The sequence below is a fragment of the Sminthopsis crassicaudata genome, chromosome 5, assembly GCF_048593235.1.
Source record: "Sminthopsis crassicaudata isolate SCR6 chromosome 5, ASM4859323v1, whole genome shotgun sequence".
Taxonomy (NCBI): domain Eukaryota; kingdom Metazoa; phylum Chordata; class Mammalia; order Dasyuromorphia; family Dasyuridae; genus Sminthopsis; species Sminthopsis crassicaudata.
The window spans coordinates 221,827,718-221,835,727 of NC_133621.1; the positions used below are offsets into that span (position 1 = coordinate 221,827,718).

Sequence of the window (8,010 nt, forward strand, 5' to 3'; positions counted from 1 at the left end):
CCATTCTAGAAGAAGCTGTAACATGGGCTGTGAGAAGAGAAGGAGCAATGACCCAGCAGACGTCATATTCTCTAGTGTCCTTTCTAGTATTATGTCAAAGATCATCACCCAGCCATCCATGAGAACCCAGAATTACCATCCCCAAACTAATGGCTAGCCTGATAGTCAACACTTTTTCAACTCTCCCCTTTAATTGTATGACTGGAGAGCAGAGCAATAAACTCCTCCTAAAGCCTTCATTTACAGAGGGTTCAGAACTTTACTAATAATCCTTCATTTTGCAACAGCCAGGAAATTCACACCCTTAGAGATAGGATATGCCCAGGTACAGCATCCCCACTCCTCTTGCTTTTCAGCTTTTTGTATGTGTATTGTCTTCTCCCTTTAACCTGTAAGCTCCTTGAGGACTAAAACTGTATATTTATCTCAGCATCTTGTGCTGATACCCAGTACCGAATATCTAGTAGGTATTCCGTAAATATTTAATTGAATTCAATTGAAAATTTTCTCTCATGTGGTCCTAAACCATTTCAATTCAATTCAATTAACAAATTTTGATCAAGCATTTATAATGGTCAAGATTGAGAGGCAGAAAAGAATTTGCCTTGGAGCCAAGAGGTTCAGAGTTCTTGCCCCTGATATGTTATAGCTGTGTGACCCTGAGCAAATCACTTAACCTATACATGATCTAGTAATTCTCTAAGACTATAAATTGCTAAGAATTCAATGACTTATGTTAGAAGGAGAGTCATCATTAGGGGGTTTCTAATATCAATGAAATCAAAGGTACAGGAAGGAAGAAAGGAAACAAACATTTACTAAGCATCTACCATGCTACAAGCACTGTGCTAAATTCTTTGTAAATATTACATCATCTGATCCTGGCAACTACCCTGGGAGGTTATTATTATTCCTATTTTACAAATGAGGAAACTGAGGCAGACAATATATTTTTTTCTGGGATTACAAAGCTTGTGTCTGAAACTGGTTTGAATACAGTTCTTCCTGAATCCAAGACCAATGCTACTCAACTGTAAGTACTGTTAGGTGAATACAACAAAACAGTTAATGAAATGTATATTTCTATATATTACTGAGGGATATGCCATGTACATAAATAAGAAAAGACAAGGAAATTAAAAGAGAGGAAAAAGCCCTTAAAAGTGAGGGGAAATACAGGCATATTTTCAGATGAGATAGTAGTTGAGTAGAGATTTTTAGGAAAATAAGAATTTTAGAAAACAGATGAAGAGGGACTATATTCCAGACATGAGGGACAATTTGTGAGACAGAACATGCCATTTCACATTTTGGGGTGTAAAGCTCTTCATAGAATACCTGAAGAAGAAGTTTAATTCAACAAACACTTAAAAGTTCCTACTACGTGCAAGTCATCATATGAAAATTCTAATTATTGCCAACTTGAATAGACATAACTCCCTAAGGTTTACTAAGCACCTTTCACTCAATCTCTAAAGCAAAGCAGAGTAAGTCATTTTCTACATTTGACTGAGAAAGAAATTAAGGGAAATCTAGCAAGTTTTAGAGATTGGAATTGACCTTGAATGACAGAAGCCTGAGTAGCTTTGGGGTGTGTCTAGTGTAAGCTAAGAAGGGAACAGCATATATTATATATATATATATATATATATATATATATATATATATATATATATATATATATATATATATATAACAGCATATATATTAGGTCTCAGCATATATTGGAAATCAAAGAATTCATAGGTTTTAGAACTGGAAGGGATGTTAGAGATTAACTAGTCCCATGCCCTTGTATTACCCAAGGAAGATACCATCTAGAGAAGCTAATTGGTTTCCCCAAGGTCAAACAGATAGTGATCCTACTAGAAATTTCTTCAGATATTTCTCCTGCATCACCTTAATTTCCCCCACCTTCCTCCACCCACATCCCAACGACCACATCTAATATTCTATCCATTATACAACGGGACTTGGGCATTAGGACAGAACATAACTACATTCCGAAAATAATATAGAATCATGTGGTCAGAAATGATTCTATATACATACATACACACACATATATATGCACATATATATGCATACCCTAATAAAACTAGATTCAGAATTCAGAATCCATCCCATGCCCAAATTATGAATCCTTTCTGAAATGTCTGAAAATATACAACTAATCTTTTCTTGAAGACTTCCCCAGTAATCGGGAACTCATTGCCTTCCAAGGAAGCCCATCCTATTTTTGGATAGCTGTATTTGTTCAAGAAACTTTTAATTGCATTGTTGTATATTTTTATCATATCTTAACAGTCTTTGATTTTCTGTCTGCCCTCTGGAGACAAATCAAGCAAAACTAGTCTCAGTTCCATATGGTAACCCTTTAAATATTTGAAGATAAGCACCATGTTTCTCTCTGATCTTCTCATGATTTCCTGCTCCTCATCATCTGGGTCACTTTCCTCTGGCTATGCTCCAACTTTTCATTGTCTTTCCTAAAATACTTCCCCTAGAACTGGAACTAATTACTCTCTACAATGAGAGGCTTGGTCACCCATTCTGAATATTATGCTAAACTTGGAAGACACCTGGGTTTGAATATTTCCTTCAGTTTTATTAGGTGTATAACCATGAACAAGTCACTCCATTTCTTGAGTTCACCTATCTCACAGAGTAGTTATAAGGAAAGTATTTTGTAAACTTCAAATCACTATGTGCCTTTGACTTATTATTGTGGAATCATAGGCACAGAGTGAGAAGGGACTTCAGAAGTCACCTCATCCAAACCTGGACCTGAAAAACAATCCTCTCTACCCAATCCAAGATTAAAAGGCCCAACCCACCTTCTGCTCAAATACCCCCATGGATAGGGAATCCTTTTTTTTTTTTTCTGGTGGGGTTTTGGCCAACTCTAGTTATTAGGAAGTTTTTCTTTACATCAAGATGAAATTATATTCTGCAATTTCCAGTCATTATACCTACTCTAGCCTTTGAGCTAAATAGATCTCCATCTAATTATAGGTATATAAATTTGAATGTATATGTATTCATTGTGCATATATATAAAATGCATATATAATGTGCATATAGCCACAAACCTATATGTATCTATATATACATATTTTATGCTCATGTGCATATATATACTCTTGCATGCAAATATGTACACACATGTCTATGTACATATCCATGCACAGATGTGTGTGCATATGTATGATTGCATGCACATATACAATTATATGTGTATACAGACATATATATCCACTTTAGTAAAAACTAGAGTCAGAATTCAGTCAGGTATCCTAAATTATAGCATTTACATATCATTTAGTGCGTGCCAAGCATTGTGCAAAATGAAAATTATGAGGACTCCATTTGGTCCTCACAATAACCATGGGAAGTAGGTATAATTATTACGCTCATTTTACAGATGAATAAATTGAGATAAAACAGGGGGTAAGTGACTTACTCAGGACCACCCAGCTAGTAAGCATCTAAGACCACAACTCAAGTTATCCAACTCCAAACTTAGTGCTCTGTACACTGTACCACCTAGCTAACTCTAAGTCCACTATAGTTTTTCTATAAGACACAAAATTATTGCCTCTTTTTTTATCTTTCTACCACAGAAAGAGAAGGGCAATTTTAAATAGCAATGAATTTTTCACTCATCAGTAACTTAAGATTTCAGACATTGTCAAAATCCCAGAAAGAAAATGTCAATAGCTGATTTGGTCAGCCATCTAAATCCTAAGTGGCCACTAAGCCCCAAGGTATGATTTACATTAACTATGGTTGGAGAGGGGATGAAGATTGGCAAAGGGAAATATGTGGCTTCTGTTGTGAGTGAGCGGAATCAACTTTCACACATTCTTAGATTCTAACCATTAAGTAAGTTCATTTTCTCCACTGATAAAGCAAATCTCAGGAAACTTAAGTGACTTTTAGAGTCATGCAATCAATTCATAGGCCAGTATGAGAATCAAAATCATTTTCTATGATGATAACAAAAAAAATGAGGAGCCTAGAATGTTACTGGATGCATTATATTGTCTAGAGATCTGCAATACCTCAGGCAAGTCAAGCAGTTGGACTAGATGGAGATGATAGTGATGATAAGAATGATGATATCAGGGATGAGGAGAAGGAAGATGAACATAACTTACCTATACTTAAAGTTTTTAAAGTTTACCTATATTTAAAGTTTACCATCCTATAAGTTTGTTTGCACAAATATGATTATCTCAATTAGTAGAAGAGTTTATATTTTAAGCAGAACTTCTGACTCCAAATTGGGTGTTCTTCTTGCTTTAAGATTCAGTGATTCTATACGGTGCTTATTTTAATTTTATTCTCATCCCATACCTTTCCATAAACATACACATGCACATACATACATACACACATTCATGTTTCAGTTCCACTTGGCCTTCCTTTATCTTTCATACCATCAGAGTTTTTAAAATATTGTGTTTTTCCCCCCAAGGGAAATGCCTTCTTCAGGATCCCCAATTGTCATTCTAATCCTGAAAGGGACTTTAATAAAGATGATATACTGACACTAAACCTGGAAATGCTAGAGATTATTTCTTGGTTTTGGTGATGGGAGTGGGATAATAATAGTGATGCAAATGAAATATCTGAGGTTGTTCATTTTCCCTCTCATATCTCACTTGCTGAATAGCTTAAGAGTGGAATACTCCATTCCCAAGAAAATATAGTCAAAAGACTATATTTGTAAAAAAACAGAGACAGAATCAGAACTTTCTGTTCCCTAAATACTTTCTCTCTCCTTAACCCCACAAACACATCTTTTTTCTAGTCCTATAAGTATGTGAACATTTATTCATAGGAAAAGTATAGTCAGAGGAAAGTCCTGAAAAGGGGGTCTAGGTCTCAACTCTGCTATTGATTTTCCTGTTGTACTTTATAAAATGTCCATAACCCTCCTGGACTTAGCTTTTCAAGGTGTGAAATAATAATGCCTCACATTTACATAACATTTTCAGGTTCACAAATCACTTTCTATACATAGTCATTTCATCTTCACAACAGTCTTGTAAAGTAGAAAGTGAAAATATTATTATTCCCATTTTAATAAAAGAGAAGAAAGAACCTTAAATAAGTGGAGGATTTTATCTAGGGCTATACCTCCTCTAAGTGGGAAGAGTCAAGATTTTAATCTAGGTATTCTGTATATAAACCTAGTGTTTTCCCCACTATCTCATAGAATTTAGTCCAGCCTCATCTGCCTCCTGTAGATTCTATGAGGTTGTACAATTATATTTGTAAGCACGCTGTGAAGAAAGGATATTTAAGGAATATGAGGAAAGAAAGTTTACTAGGGACTTTTGGCTTTGAGATGAAAAACTCTATTCTACCCCCATCCACATCCCACCCTTGGAATCCTAGATAATTGAGGCAACTGTAGAATGGGGGGGAAAAGTCTCAAACTTGGAATCAAAAGACTTCAGTTAGAATTCCTGCTCTGTCACTTACTGCCTCTATGATATTAGTCAAGTTCCTTTCCTTCCCTGGCCTCAGTTTCCTTCTCTGCAAAATGAACACGTTAGATTAGATGATCTCCAAAATCCCTCTTTTTCCCTAACATTGTCATGAAGATCTAGGTTGGTCACCATCTTCCTTCCTCTGTCTTCTTCACTTAACATGAGGGTGGAAAGAAGAAAAGAAGAAAGGAAGGAAGGATTGAAAGAAGGAAAGAAGCAGTTATTAATTATATATAATGGTACTATGCTAAGCACTTCACAAATTTTATCTCATTTGACCTTCACAACAACCTTAGATGATAGATGATATTACGAGTCCCATTTTATAGGTGAATTAATGGCAGCAAACAGAGCTTAAGAAAATTGTCAGGGTCACCCAACTAGTAAGTGTCTAAGGGTGGATTTGAACTTATCTTTCTGACTCCAAGCTCTATTCTCTATGCCACCTTGCTGGTTCACAGGACACAACCCTTACTCCCAACTTCTCTCTTAGATCAGCACAGGTTCCCTAACTCTCTGGTGGGCTGGGGGAGGGTTTGAACTTCCCTAGGTCTCACCTCACCTGTCTGCAAATAGCAGCCTGGCAGCTCCTGGTAGGTCACTTGGTCCCTTGAGCAGTCACAGGATCCAAGTTTCTCTAAGCATCCTGTCCGTGGTTACATCAATTGGCTTCTGCTCTCCATAGCAACCCTCTGCTCCTGTGTCTTAGGGAGCCACCCCTCTTTCCCTGATTGTACCCTCAGCCCTGGTTTGGTTCCGCTGTTTCCTTCTCCCAGGTCTTGGTCCTGGTCCACAATCCCTTTTGCCTGAGAATCTGGCCTCTGTCCGTGCTAGTGGACCGGTTGGGTTTCAGAACCTTGCTGCCTTGGTTAGCTCCTCAGCATGGAATTTCAGGACCACTGCCTCTGGGCAGCTCCTCTTCTCTGGTCAGCTGCTCAGAGTGGCTGCAGTTTTGATTACTTCCACCCCTCCCTCTCCCCCACCCCCAAAACCCCTCCTCCCAGTCTAGGGTGATGGCCCTGCCTGCTGGCAGGCTGACTCCTCCTCTTACCAAGAACACTGGCTGAGAAGCCTCCCTTTCTGTCCCCTCCCCTCCACTAGCTCCTCCTGACAGGTCTCTGCTGGCCTTTCAGGGGAGAAGGGGAGGGAAGGAGCAGAGTAAAGGCTGTCTTCCCTGGGGTCCACTGGCAAAAACAGGGAAGGGAAATGTGATGAAGATCCATGAAGATTCTGAGGATAAGCAGAGCTGATCAATGTCTGAAGAAACTTCCCATGTAGAGAGGAGATAATGCCAGGGATTTTAGGCAACTTACTTAACCCCTCTGTACTTGTTTCCTTAAGTTTTCTTCAACTGTTTAAAGCAGTTTGAATAATAACTGAACTAGTGCCATGTTCACAAAGTTATTGGGAGGATCAAGTGAATGTAAATAAAAAGACTTTTTAAACTTAAAAAAAAACTAAATATGTTTATGCAATTAATTATTTCCCCAACCATATTAATTAGTGAAGACTATAGAAAATGAAATTTTAAGTCATGGTCACATTTACATAAAATAAACCACTTATAGTAGCTGCATAAGGCAGACAGTCATTCTGTCCATTTTATAAGAAGAGGAAGCATGTCCAATGTCCTGGGTCTAAGTGCTAGGACCAGAATTTAACCCAGGAGTCTTGCTTCCATGGATAGTGATTTCATCATAATACTATATTCTTGTTCTTTGTCATATGAAGCTTTTAAATTTGCTGTTTTCCTTATTCCTAGAAGTATAAGGGACGGCTTTGTTTAAGTAATTAAAGTCAGTGTTTTACCTGCGATTAAAAGATTAGTATAGTTCTCTTAGGAGGAAGCAAAAATAAGATTTGGAGACAGAATAAACTTACAGAAATGTACAAAATAAATAGAATTGACTAATGACCAAAATAAAGAGAATTGAGTGATCATTTTTAAATAGAAGAAAATGAGGGACTGAAGCAGGAATGAGTAAGAAAGTTAGAGTTAGAATCAAGAAAGTGTTGTCTGATAGGGAAAACTTGTTTGTCTAGGATAAAGATACTACAGGAAATCATGATCTGTTCTTTCTGAAGAATTTCAAATATAGAATATGTAGGTTTCATAGATCTTGTTCATAGGTTGTGTGTTGTGAGGTTCAACAATAATTTTCAGTAGAAGGTGGGGGGAGTAGGAATGGGGATTCAGTATATGCCTTACCATTAAATGGCTGCCACCTTGTGATCACAATAGGAAAACCTAGGAAGAGGTGATAGTATTATCAAAATTAAAGCAATAACTATGTGACCTTAAGTAAGTCATTTTATCTCTATAGAACTCAATTTTATAATCTGTAAAATGGGAATAAGTGAATAAGATTATTGTTCTATAAGACCCATTTGCTGCAGATAAGCCACTACCAGGAAGTAAGTATAACACAGAAGACAGAGTTCTACAGATAGAAGTTAGGATGACCTGAGTTCTGATTTCAACACTGATACTAGTTATGTGACTTTGTTT

General features: G+C 37.1%; 1 protein-coding gene across 1 annotated transcript in view; it reads right to left on the bottom strand.

Moving 5' to 3' along the window:
- Window positions 1-6,427, bottom strand: part of NEUROD4 (neuronal differentiation 4) — a 16,188-nt gene extending 9,761 nt beyond the window's left edge. The window contains 1 exon segment of the mRNA XM_074270102.1: window positions 6,059-6,427. The gene's annotated coding sequence lies outside the window, so the exon portion shown is untranslated.
- Window positions 6,428-8,010: the final 1,583 nt, after the last annotated feature.